This window comes from Bos taurus, chromosome 5 (assembly GCF_002263795.3).
Source record: "Bos taurus isolate L1 Dominette 01449 registration number 42190680 breed Hereford chromosome 5, ARS-UCD2.0, whole genome shotgun sequence".
In the NCBI taxonomy this organism is placed as follows: Eukaryota; Metazoa; Chordata; class Mammalia; order Artiodactyla; family Bovidae; genus Bos; species Bos taurus.
Genome location: NC_037332.1, coordinates 8,532,030 through 8,544,938, shown reverse-complemented (window position 1 = coordinate 8,544,938; position 12,909 = coordinate 8,532,030). Strand labels below are relative to the sequence as shown.

At 34.6% G+C, this 12,909-nt stretch overlaps 1 protein-coding gene across 9 annotated transcripts in view; it reads right to left on the bottom strand.

Annotated features, from left to right (window-relative positions):
- Positions 1 to 12,909, bottom strand: part of SYT1 (synaptotagmin 1) — a 608,923-nt gene that overhangs the window by 505,266 nt on the left and 90,748 nt on the right. Inside the window, exon 1 of one of the 9 annotated variants that reach the window (XM_059886098.1) lies at positions 3,040 to 3,255. The gene's annotated coding sequence lies outside the window, so the exon portion shown is untranslated. 9 annotated transcript variants of the gene reach the window in all.

The window sequence follows — 12,909 nt, the reverse complement described above, 5'->3', positions numbered from 1 at the left end:
AAGATTAGAGACTACACTCCCCAGTACAGCAGAGGTCAGGTTCTGTTTCCTTTACTCAGGGGTACGTCTCCCTGCTCATGCTATCTGCTCAATCAGTAATAACAATGGCAACAACAATGACTCTAATAGAACCCTTATTATGAGCCAGATTATATTCCAAAGAATTTTACCGATACTTAATTATCACAACCATATGATGGAATATGAAAAACTCAGGCACACAAAAACTAAGTAATTTGCACATCTAACCAGTAAGGTAGACTGACCTCTAACCAGTAATTTAGATTGACAAAAAGAAGTTGACATTTACACCCAAGCATTTTCTCTTTAAAAATCTACACTCTAATTATCCTCTCTAGCTTGCAAAAGTAAGGAATAAAAAACAAACCAGGGAGCTTAAAATAGTCATACAATACTTAATTTCTATTTTTCAAGAAGTAATTCAGACAACAAACATTCTTTTTCAAGATATGTGAAACTTAACAGAGAGAAATAAAAATGAATAATGAAATCTTGAGAGATTTAAAATTATGAACAATGTTTTATAGTTGAGAAGTAAGATTAGGAATATTTTCTCATCTCTAATTGGGTCTCACTTCTCTTTTATTTAGTGCACATAAAATAGGTCAATTTTCTCCATAACATATCAGAATTTATTGGTATTCTACTACTTAATAGAAAAGTATTATTACTCATATCAACATTTTAGAATTGTACAGGATTCTAAATTCTTCACACTCATTTGGTCTCAACAAAATTGTTACATAGAGAATAAAGCTCCGAAGTTATATACTTATTTTTTCTACCCTAGGAATGGAAGAAAATTCATCAGCTTCTGCAGTCCAAACACTTTTTCTTTCAAAGTAATTGTACTCACAGTTCCTCATCTTAACCAACCAAAGCTGCTATGACAGGGGACTTGGGCAATTAGAGAGTAATATTGCGAGGTTTCCATGTATCTTTTTTTCTCCTCTTAAGATTTTTGTTTTTTACCTTATTATCTCTGTCTGGCTACACTTTCACAATATCTTCCTTAGATCACAAATTGTAAAGCAGTTTTAATATCACATAGAGCATATTCACTAATACAGTTGTTACCATTCAATACAGATTTAATACATGAAGTCAATCATTCCATTTTTTGGTGAACTTTGTCTTTACCTCAAAATCTTCCAAAACTTTAGAGAGAGAATATATTACTCCTTCTCCTTTATTATTGTATTAACTCTAAATCGGAAAAGAACATAGTTGCAGATAAAGGACTTTTTTCTCTACTAACACAATAAGAAATGTTTCAAAAATTCAGATACATGAATGTGAATCCAAAGAAGGGAATCTTTAAATTGAGTTTGAACTTTATTCTAACATAAAATTACATAAAGGGAAAACTAATGAAAAAATTTTCAAATTATCTTTTATTAGAGAGCTTCTGAGAAGAAGCTCTGTAACATCCCATTAACCATTCACTTTTTCATTCATGCTACATATATTGTGGAGCAATTATGTGCCAGGCACTGTGTTGAGATCAAAATTATAGTTAAAACTTAGTGGAGCAAGGTCTGCAGAGAAAAGGGTTCCAGGGAGTTGGCTCAGCATATGCAGAGTTTCTAATGTCCACAGAAAGCACAGTGTGAGTGGGGAGCCATAAAACTGGGAAGATAAGGAGGATCCAGACCCCGGAGGTCTTTATAGGTCATAGCAAGGACACTGAATTTTTTTTCTTAAAGTTTATAAAATCATCAAAGAGCTCTAAGTGGGATAGGAGGGGCACTAACCTAATCAGAGCTGAATTTTCAAAATGCCACTTCAGCTGTGGTGTGGTGAATACATTTCAGGAAAAGAATAATAGAAGAGTTAAGTTACACAGTTATTTATTCCCAAAACTTATTCAATAAATTCACTGTTCCTATAAACCAATTCTCTTAAAAAGCTTGAATGACAGCTTGTTTTCAGAAAATCCTGTATAGATGAGGGCTGAGAACACAGCAGGCCAACTCCCTGCTTCCTTGCCCTGAACAGATTCACAGATGCCATTTTCCCATCACCTTACAAAGCTGACATGCTTGGTTGATATAATACTATGTAATATTATATATATTTATAATATTTATAAATATATTTATAATATTATAAAGTTTATAATAAGTTATAAATTTTGAGCTAATTTTTTAATAATGTGATTCAGTTTATATTGATCATTTATAGGCTACCTAGGATAAATTCGGAGAAGGCGATGGCACCCCACTCCAGTACTCTTGCCTGGAAAATCCCATGGATGGAGGAGCCTGGTGGGCTGCGGTCCATGGGGTTGATAGGAGTCGGACACAACTGAGTGACTTTACTTTCACTTTTCGCTTTCATGCATTGGAGAAGGAAATGGCAACCCACCCCAGTGTTCTTGCCTGGAGAGTCCCGGGGACGGCGGAGCCGGGTAGGCTGCTATCTCTGGGGTGGCACAGAGTCGGACACGACTGAAGTGACTTAGCAGCAGTATATTTTAAAGTAATCAGCCTCCAATTAAAATAAATAAATTTATATTTAAAAAAATAAAATGCTTTAAATACTGGCCAAAAATAATAATAATAATAATAAAGCCAACAAAAAAGGAGAAAAATCCTATAAAAGAATCCCAAACACAACCTTTTTATCTCAAAACACTTCTGTTATAGTAGATTGCTTTTGTCATAGTTTAGTGGCTAAATTGTGCCTGACTCTCCTGTGACCCCATGAACTGTAACACTCCAGGCTCCTCTGTCCATGGGATTTCCCAGGCAAGAATACTGGAGTGGTTGTCATTTCTTTCTCCAGGGGATCTTCTTGACCCAGGAATCAAACCTGCGTCTCTTGCCTTGGAAGTGAATTCTTTACCACTGAGCCACCCAGGGAAGCTCTTATCATAGATTATGTGACATTAAAAAAACACTACAATATCACATTTGGCCTCTGATTAGATCTGACTAACTTACGAGTCAAAAGGTTTTACTATGAATTTGCTAAAGTACAGCATCAGGTATGTAGTAAATGATTATGTTCACTTACCAAAAGATGAAACATCAAGCAGAAAAAAAGGGATGCAGTAGTCAACAGTTACTCCAGTTCAATTCTACAGCTTCCATCTTCTGGAAGGACGATCATTTTATCTGGTATTAAGTGTCCTTTTGTCTAAGTAGTTCTCAAGTTGCCATTAGTAATGTGTGAGAACTGCTCATCAGTCAAGTAATGCCTACAACCACTTTCTCATTTCTCTTATATGACATACTGCTTGTGATTCAGAGAACAAGCAGACTGCTACAGGAGACAGGGTTGCAAAGATAATAACACCACTTAGGAAGACAAAGGGGATATAATCACTTCAACGAAAGATATGAAGGCAGTCAACTGGGTCAACATGAACTGCTCATAAAAATGTTGAATCACTAGAATTTAAGAGAGTAACAACTGCTTAAAGCTTGAAATAGCAAACTTAAGATAACAAAACAAGAACTAAATAGAGCACAAAATGGACCTTTGAGTATAGAAATACACACTTCGGAGAGGTAGAATGAAAAGATAAGTTTCTTTAAGGAAAACTATATAATTAATGGATTACAGATCCATTCTGGGCTATTAAAAACAGAGTTCAGTTAGTTTTATAGAGCTCTCTTCTCCACTGTCTGTTCCTTTGCCAGGATATAGGCACAGACCATAAACTAAAAGCAAGTTTTGCAGTTCAAGTATAAGCTGATGTTTTTAGTTCTACAGATAAAACCATGGCATTCCCTTTAAAATTTTTAGCTACCTTAACATTTTCTGTTGAAATTCTTCAAAAATGATCTTCACTCCTATTCACATCTGTCAGAAGCCATCCTTACCCCCACCCCGATGTACGCAGAAATCATTTTTGTGTCCCCTAGAACATTCCATGAACCTCCCTTAATGTGACACTAATGTACTGCTTTGCTCCAGCATCTTTACTTGCTGGTTTTTTTTTTTTTTTTTTCAACAGATTGTGCTGTCCCAGGCAGGGAGTACATTAAGACATCTGTCCCTCACACCTGCTTTATCAAGGGATTCCATTAGTTGCTAAAGGAACTTCTTTGAGATGAAGAACTAGGTGAGAAAAACTGAGTCAGAAAGGTGTTTCTATTTTCCAGTTACATATAGTTACCTATTCACTCAAGAAATGAGCAGATCACTGTATTGCCAGTTTCTCTATATATTTAAATTAGAGCAGAAAAGGTGAGGATTCCTAAAATTTATGCCATTACTTAAAATGCTTGTTAAGAGAAAATCTGGAAATGCTAATGGTTAGAGAGAACTCTCAATGAGTGGAGTCAAACAGGGTAAAAACATAAACATAAACATAAATGTTCTCTTTTACCTTCTTTTACTTTCTTCCATGACATGCAAAACTCCCAACAAAGCATGAGTAGTAAAGTTGCCTTTTTTGTTGTTTCTTTACTAAGATGTTAGGCCATACAGTATACATAAGGGTCAAAAATTATATAAATTACTCTGAAATTATGTGCCATTTTTATTTAAAAAATGTTAAAAAAAAACCTCTGGAAAACAGTTCTTTCCAACTTGAGCTTTATATGGTTTTTCAAAATCACCAGTAGCTTTTCTTTGTTTCTTGAATCCTGTAGTTCAGACTCATTAGAACTGCTTTCTTCAGAAATGGGAACGCTTCATGTGGCCTCCCTGCTCGCAGCATAACAGGCAAATGCACTTACAGTTCCAAAGTTCTCAAAAGCATTTCAAACCGGTATCTCACTTTTCCACTGAGTTCCTCTATAGCTTACGGAGCTGGCATCGTGACTGTGGTTTTATTCGTTTCCAATAGGGTAGAACTCAGCAGTATTCCGTGATGGGTGCACATTTTCTTAAGAAGCTCTGACACCTGTTGTTCTGTGATAAGAACTAGAACCTTATTGATTGTTTCTTTTTTATGGGCCTCTTGTAAGAATTCATCCATCAGAGTTACTGCATATATTAAGCTCTCTTTTGTGTTCATATGGAAAAGTCTAATGGAATACACTCTCATTTACATTTTAGGGTAGCATAAGCAACCTGTTTGTACTAACAGATGGGTACAGAAGGATTAAAGGATGTTTGAAGCATATTACAATCAGTATTTTTATGTGAGGAAGCTTTTTGGTTATAATTACTCTTAAATAGGATTATAATTTTCATAATTCTAAGCACACATCTTAAAATGTTGTATTTGTAGTTCTATGCAATTTTATTGCAAATACATCCATAACATATATTTAACAAGAAAATCTTTCTTCCAGTTGATTCAGTGTTTTGGAACACTATTTAAGCTCCACACAATAGAGTTTATACTAGTTAATATATACAGTTTTATGTCAGTTTGTGAAACAAATTGAATAATTTGCTGAAAAGTGAGAGACTAAATTTAAAATTAACATATTATAAGAATATTTTCATATAAAATAATTTCATATTATATACAACAGACTCTTTGTCCTATAAACGTTCTTCTCAAATGATATTAAATGGATTTTAAATGTTTTCACACTAGCAAAATGATATCAAAGCATAGGGCACTTTCCTTTACTTAGATTATAGCTGCTAGTAATAAAACGCAATCACTAGAAAGAATAATATATGTTATTTTGAATGACGTTTGTTAAGTGCCTGAATTTGCCTGGTAGGGGCGAGGTACGAATTCCAACACCGGAATGAAGAAACAAACAAAAAATACAAACCAAAACCAAACAAAAACATAGCCAGAAAGTGATCAACAAACTTCTGCTATATCTGGAAACTAATTTAAATAGAGAAATTTGAAGTATCTATTGATTTCTGGGTTTCTAAGCAACAGCTCTTACATGCAATGTTCTTGTTATAGTTTGGAACTATCTGGGCCATAGAAGCATAATCCATTTATTAAAGGGTACTTGGAGAAGGGAGATAAAACTTTAACTTTCTCACAAGGAAAGATGAGAAGTACTCTCAAAAATGGCTTTTCTTTTCCTTAAAAATTACACCTTGAACAGAATTAGAAGAGGCTATGATCTCAAATGAAACTATGTAAGGATTTAGGGGATAAGGGGAAATTGAGGGAAATGAAATTGCTAAATTGTTTCTATTGATGTTTGAAAATTGTCGGAATGCTAGAATGTAAATATAAATGCAGGTTGACTAAATTGACTTTAAAATTTTAAATGATTTCCTAACCAAATAGTATGGTATAATGGTTACTTCTTTACCACATTTTGTGAGATTTTCATAATTATTTGGGAAGGATTTTTTGAAACTACCTTACAAGATTAAGATTTTCAGTGTTTTATTATTTTATTCAATGTATATAGGACTTAATTGAGTCAAAGGAAAAATGTAGTGTGTTTGGGCAAGCTCAGAGTATTTTGACTTCCAAAGAAAAGCAAAGAATATAGACTTTTCATGTCAAAAAACACAGGATCAAATTCTGGTCTCTACCCACCTACTGGCTGTTAACCATAAACAAATGACTTAACTTTTCTGAGTCCATTTAGATGCAAAATACAATTAATAAAATCAACCTCCTAGACTTTTATAAGTATTAACCTCAGTGCTTGAATATAGTAACTGCTTCAACAGTCATATTAACCACTTGTGGGCCAATGTTGCTAATACACAGCTCTCCACACTAGTTGCCAAATTCCATAAATCTGAGCCATGTTAAGTGATGAGTGTTGTCTATTACTATACAACTCTTTGATAGTACCTTGATTCCTAGGATTCCCACCACTTTGTCTTTAATGCATGTCTTAATAGCAATTTTATTAGGCCTGAAGATTAAGCACAGTAAAGTAGAAATACATTTAAATGGACTAACACTTTTTCATTCATTATGATTTGTTCATCTAACCACCATTCACTTAGAGCCTGTTCTGTGCCTGGCACTGTGCTAGGTACCAAAGTGAAAAGTCGCTCATTCGTGTTGGGCTCTTTGGGATGCCATGGACTATACAGTCCATGGCATTCTCCAGGCCAGAATACTGGAGTGGGTAGTCTATCTCTTCTCCAGATGATCTTCCCAACCCAGGGATGGAACCCAGGTCTTCTGCATTGCAGGCGGATTCTTTACCAGTTGAGCCACAAGGGAAGCCTGCTAATATGAGGAGAAGCTATGAAGAGAAATCTGCTGCCCTGCAGGCAAGTAACATCCACAGAGCAAGGACAGTTTGATTAAAGAAGTATAAGAGGTTACACAGTACAAAATAGATTTACTATTAATACTAGAGCAATTATATCAAATGTTGTGTAATCAGTGGTCATCAAGGCTGGCTATCAAGCTTACTTAAACTGGTAATTACAACTTAGCAAAAAAAAATTACTCAAGAAGTGGTTATCCTTTTACCATAATGGACTTTATGTCCCGAACAACAAAATCTTTTAAAGTGTCTGTCATTAAGAGACATGACAAACAAAAATCCCTGCAATGTTCTTAGTAAACTGTGATGCTAAGACAGTATTTTATCCATGAAAGTCCAAAGGGAACTCACCATAACAGGCAAATTTTTATTCCAATGATAATCTGTATCTTTAGAGTTCTAGAATTATTCTTTACTGATTAATTTATCAACTATATAGGAGGTCAAATCTCAATAAAAGAGTCATCTTGGAATAAACTTCTAATAAAACACGAAGCCTAAACATAAATGTCCTTGCCAATGATTAATTTTGCTAGGAAACACTTTTTTCCTCCCATTTCTAATGAGTATTTTCAATTTTAAATCATTGCCACCATTGTTTCAAGTATTCAGGATACATCCTTTAAAAACAAAAAAATGTAAATTTTCCTTGCTGAGAAAAGGAGGGAATAGAATATTAACTTACTTCATCCTCAAGGCAATTTAATAATGTAAATGCTATTACCTCCATTTTACAGATAAGGAAACTGAGGTCCAGGTAGATTAAACAAATAGCCTGTCACAGAAGAAAACAGGTGGAGGACCCAGGATTCCAACCCAAGCGGTATGCCTCCAGAATCTCTGTGCACTTTACATTAATGCTTGTGTTAAGTTGTTCCAGCTATTTCTCATAAAGTTATTTCACATTTATTAATCATACCCAGACATACAAACAAAACCAGTCACTCTAACAATGTTAGTGCTTCACAGTTAACCAGGTACTTCCTCCCACACCATATTCTCACTCAGGAAAAATAAAACCTAAGTTCAAACAGTTAAAGCAACTTCACTTTATCAAAATTTCTCATATTTATGAGTTTCCATTCTGAAATACTTTGTCATGCCACCCTGTTCTACACTGATCAATTCACTGATTTTTTAGCCAAAGAAAAATATTAATCTTAATATACATTTGATCTTTAAATTTTGAAAGACACAAGAAAATGCGATTGATCTGCTAGATAACCATGGAACAAAAAGACGTATTTCAGTGTTTCTCCTCCCTGCTCCACTGCATTCTTTATCTATACACACACGCACACACACACACACACACACACACACACATAATGTCTGGGCGGAAAATAGAATGCATGGTCCCATAAAACTTTTTAAGATATGGTTGAAGGAAGATTGTTTTCTTCCTGGTCATTATAAAGGTGTAGTTCATTGACACCAGACTACTAATGATACAAATAAACACATACATAACCAATAAGCATTTATTTCTCCCTGAGGACCAAACAGTGCTACCTCACTCAAGATATACTGACAAAACTGGGATGCTGGGCTTGGAAAGTTAAATAAGCAACACTTTTCTCCTCTTGTGAATTTTGATCATGCTAATCATTCAGACACTACTTTAATATGATATGTTGTAGAGCATCTAGGCAACTCCTAAAATTATTGGCACTCCTAAATTATTGTTCAACACTTGGAAAAGTGTGCTTTTCCCTCAAAGTATTTGAAAATACTTTAGAAACTATTTAACTGTCATTTTATGTTGAAGCAGTATTTAAAGATAACAAGAAATACTACCTTTTTTATAGGAGAAAGGGTTTTTAAAAACTAGAAATGTGAAATTATACAATTGAAAAGAAAATCTCAAAAGGCATATGAATTCAGTGCCTGCATTCACACAGCTTTCCCATCTTCAAGGTGCAGATAAAGATTTTAATTAGGTCCCTTGAAAACTGTTTTTAACGCTAAAATAAAAATTCCATCATTACTTTCTTTTCACATAGTACTCAGGATACCATGCCTAAAATTAGGATTTAAATTCATGATTACATTGCAATAAAAGATTAGATAAATATAACGCAGGCCATACTGCATTCATTTAAGTGCATTTTAGCAAATAGGTTTTTAACATTAAGCATTCATTATTATACACATAGAGATGGGTTGTATATTTTATTTTCCCTCACTTGCTAATATTTTATAAAATCCCAAATGAAAAAAATACATATCTAAAGTTATTTATAATAACAAACATGCCATTACTGAAAAAATGCTCTAGGGTAATTATTGTATACATATCAAACTGACTGAATTCAATATTAAGAAGATATTTACATATATTCTCTCTCTCTTTTTTTTTCTTTTTTTTCTCTCTCTCTTTTAAAGCATCTTTTCCATGTCTATACTTACCATAACAAAAGATGAAGAGAATACATGTGAGATTATTTTAATCATTATCTACTAGTCATTTTGATAATATTTAGTTATCCTCAAATATAAAAGTAATGTTAATAAATAAGCAAAATAAAAAATTCATTTATCAAATGCATGTTCATTCAACTTGCATTGCACAAATAATCTAAGTTACTGTTAGATTTAATTCTGAAGCCGTGATTTGCAGGAGTCTTGTTTTCATGGTCAAGGTGACTTCTGGATACACTGAGCGAATCCTTACACAGAACTGCACCAAAGAGAAAACAACATGTGTCAACCCTGTGGGTGGAGGTGACACACAATTTAAAATGTCTAATTACACGTTTCACCTTAGCTAAACACCCTGAAAGATGACATGATCTAATTGCAGATTAATGCATTATTTCTCTAAGGCTACAAATGAAGCAGCTAGAGGAAATCTCACACTGATTCCCTAAGTAGTCCAAGACTTATATTAAATGTCTTTGCTTGCCATATAAATATGAATAATCCTCCTGCATAGCACTGACTCCAAATAAAACTAAAATATTACTGGGCATTGAAATATCACTAAGGATTGTTTTTGAAAATTGAATAGGTAAAAATAATCCCAGGCTAGGTACCCAAAGCAAACCAGGCTAGACCTAATGAAAAATCAGATACATTGTCTTCACTCTTTCTGCTTCCTCCTTCATATTCCCTACTTCTTTCTCTTGCTCTCCATTCCTTACTTTCTCATTTTCTTGAATTTTTAATGAAATATTTTTTTTAAAAAACTTTTTTTTCTTCTGGCAATGCCTATTTGGATTTTTTTTAACTTCATACTGTGGTATGAATTTTCAAATTTCATCAAAATTTGTGCTTGCTGGATGCCTAAATTCTTTGAGACATTGCTTCTGGTGGATTATACAATTTGCCTAACTTCTCAATATAATACCTCAATTCTCTTTAAGCTGGGAATGACTCTGATTTGCTTTGTTTTTAATAGTTTGCTTATGAGAGAAAAAACTTACCTCAGAATGCAGAATGTGATTCAATAAATCTATAGTCTCTCCTCTGAGAAAACCACAAATGTTGGTCTCTTTTCTTGATGGAGAAAGGAGTGTATTACCCTGAGCAATTTCCTACAACAATGGCCATTTTAAGGGACCAGAATCTACACAGTTTTCATTATGTCATTGATTGATTTTTACCCTGCAATGAAAATGAATATAAGGAAATACAGGAGTAGAATGTTGTGGGGCTAAAACCTGTATAAAAACAAACGTACAAATCAAAAACTATAGTCTAGGAATATTCCAGAATTGCCAGTAAACTAATAATGACAACAGTGCTTTTTGGTATAACTACTATACAGTATTCATCTGAATCGAGCATGAGTCATGGCATTCTGACAATCCATGCCGAATTTGAAACACATTGGAACTATAATTTATAGTACAATAGAACCTAAGTCGCAGGCACATGTAGTCCAGCCTCTTTAAATATTCTATAAATAATAGCTCAGAGAGGCACAACTGACAATGAGCAGAGGCTGGATGATGAATCATCAAGTAGTTTAAGTAAAACCCTGCCTTGATTAAACGCTTTGTTTTTAAACCACCTGCATCAGTGTCTGTTGTAGCGGGACAGATCAAATTGTTCTCGGGCTTTTTTCAAAAAAAAGCAGACAGGCTTACAAATGACAAGTTTTATCATATTATGAAACTGATGCCAAACTGAAATGCTGAGCCTGGTGTAACTGCAATTATCTGTGTTTGGGCCCAGGGTGGAGTGCCAGGCAATGCCAAATACAGGGCTGATGTACATGATCAAGCTTGTATGGCTTTGGCTTGTTGACTTGTAATTGCATTTTGGTTTTCATGGCCTGGAGAATTCATTTTTCCTGCCCTCACTTCAGGAGTCTCTTTTGTTTATCCCACCAACCAGTTACCAGATGCTGCATCGACAAAGCTAATTAGCAGAGTCTCCTTCGGAAGCTGGGGCTTGCTGAGTGTGGTCATTAGAACAGACAGAAGTGTAGAGGCTGGGGACATCCTGAATGACAAAGAAGCTCCAGCAAATGCTCCTGTAGCCAAACCACATGGTGCAGGTGGCTGTGACCACGCAACGGCAAAACGTCCACTCAGGTGAATACAAGACCTGGTCGTTTTTAATCTGGCATTTAGCATGATGCCGAATAGTGGGTTGACTAACTTGTTCATTGCCCTGAATCACAACACAGACTAAAAGAGTTTTATTTTAATGTTAACTAGACATTTTATTTAAACAGTTACAGACTGACATCACATATTAAATAATACATTTTAAACTAGTCATCTCCCCTTTCCTTTGGAGTATCCTATTTACTTTTAAAATGTTACGCTTTTAAAACTGACATTACTGTTGTCCTAAACCCTATTTAACACTACTTCTCACATGTTTTCTGTACTAAGACCCAAAATTATCACTAGGCTGTCATTTTACCTTATATCATACTTGGTATCAATTCCTTGCTCATGTCCCTTCTCTACCTGCAACCTACACTGGTGGCTTCTGGAGGAATGGAGACAGAGATGCGTTCTAATTTATCTTTTAATCACTAGAATTCAGCACAAATCCAGTAACAATTGCTTAATAAACCAATGAATGAAGTTCCTGGGCCCATAATATAATGACATATAGATAATTAGGAGATTATATTTTATCCAAAAGAAAAATCTTTGTTTTGTAAAAAAAAAAAAAAGCAAACAAACAACAACAAAAAATTAGATGTGAACCTTTACTGTGATAACAATGGACTATACTGAACTAGGGCAAAGAGTTAATCCATAGGCGGACAGTCTGGACTTCACTGTTCTTCTGGAAAAAATACACTGCCCATTTACACAGAGGATGACCTCACATTCCATTAAAAAACAATCACCTCCAAATTAGTAAAACATGGATGAAAAATTTTATCTCTTGATGTCCATGAGTGATGTTGTTTTATATTTAAAATTAAAAGATATAAAAACCCATCAATTCTCATGACACTATTTATGAGTTGGTTCTTTGGTGATAGTGCAGTGGCTCCTCCATCTTGGCCTGAAAGTGAAAGTTTAAGTTGCTCAGTCATGTCTGACTCTTTGCAATCCCATGAACTATACAATACATGAAATTCTCCTGGTAGAATACTGGAGTGGGTAGCCATCCCCTTCTCCAGGGACCTTCCCAAAACAGGGATCAAACCCAGGTCTCCCGCAGTGCAGGCAGATTCTTTACTGGCTGAGCCACAAGGAAAGCCCATCTTGTTCTAAGCAACTAAATTTTCTGTTACATATGTTACAGGGGAAAAAAAATGGCACCATTTTGTTCAGTACTTCTATTAATTACA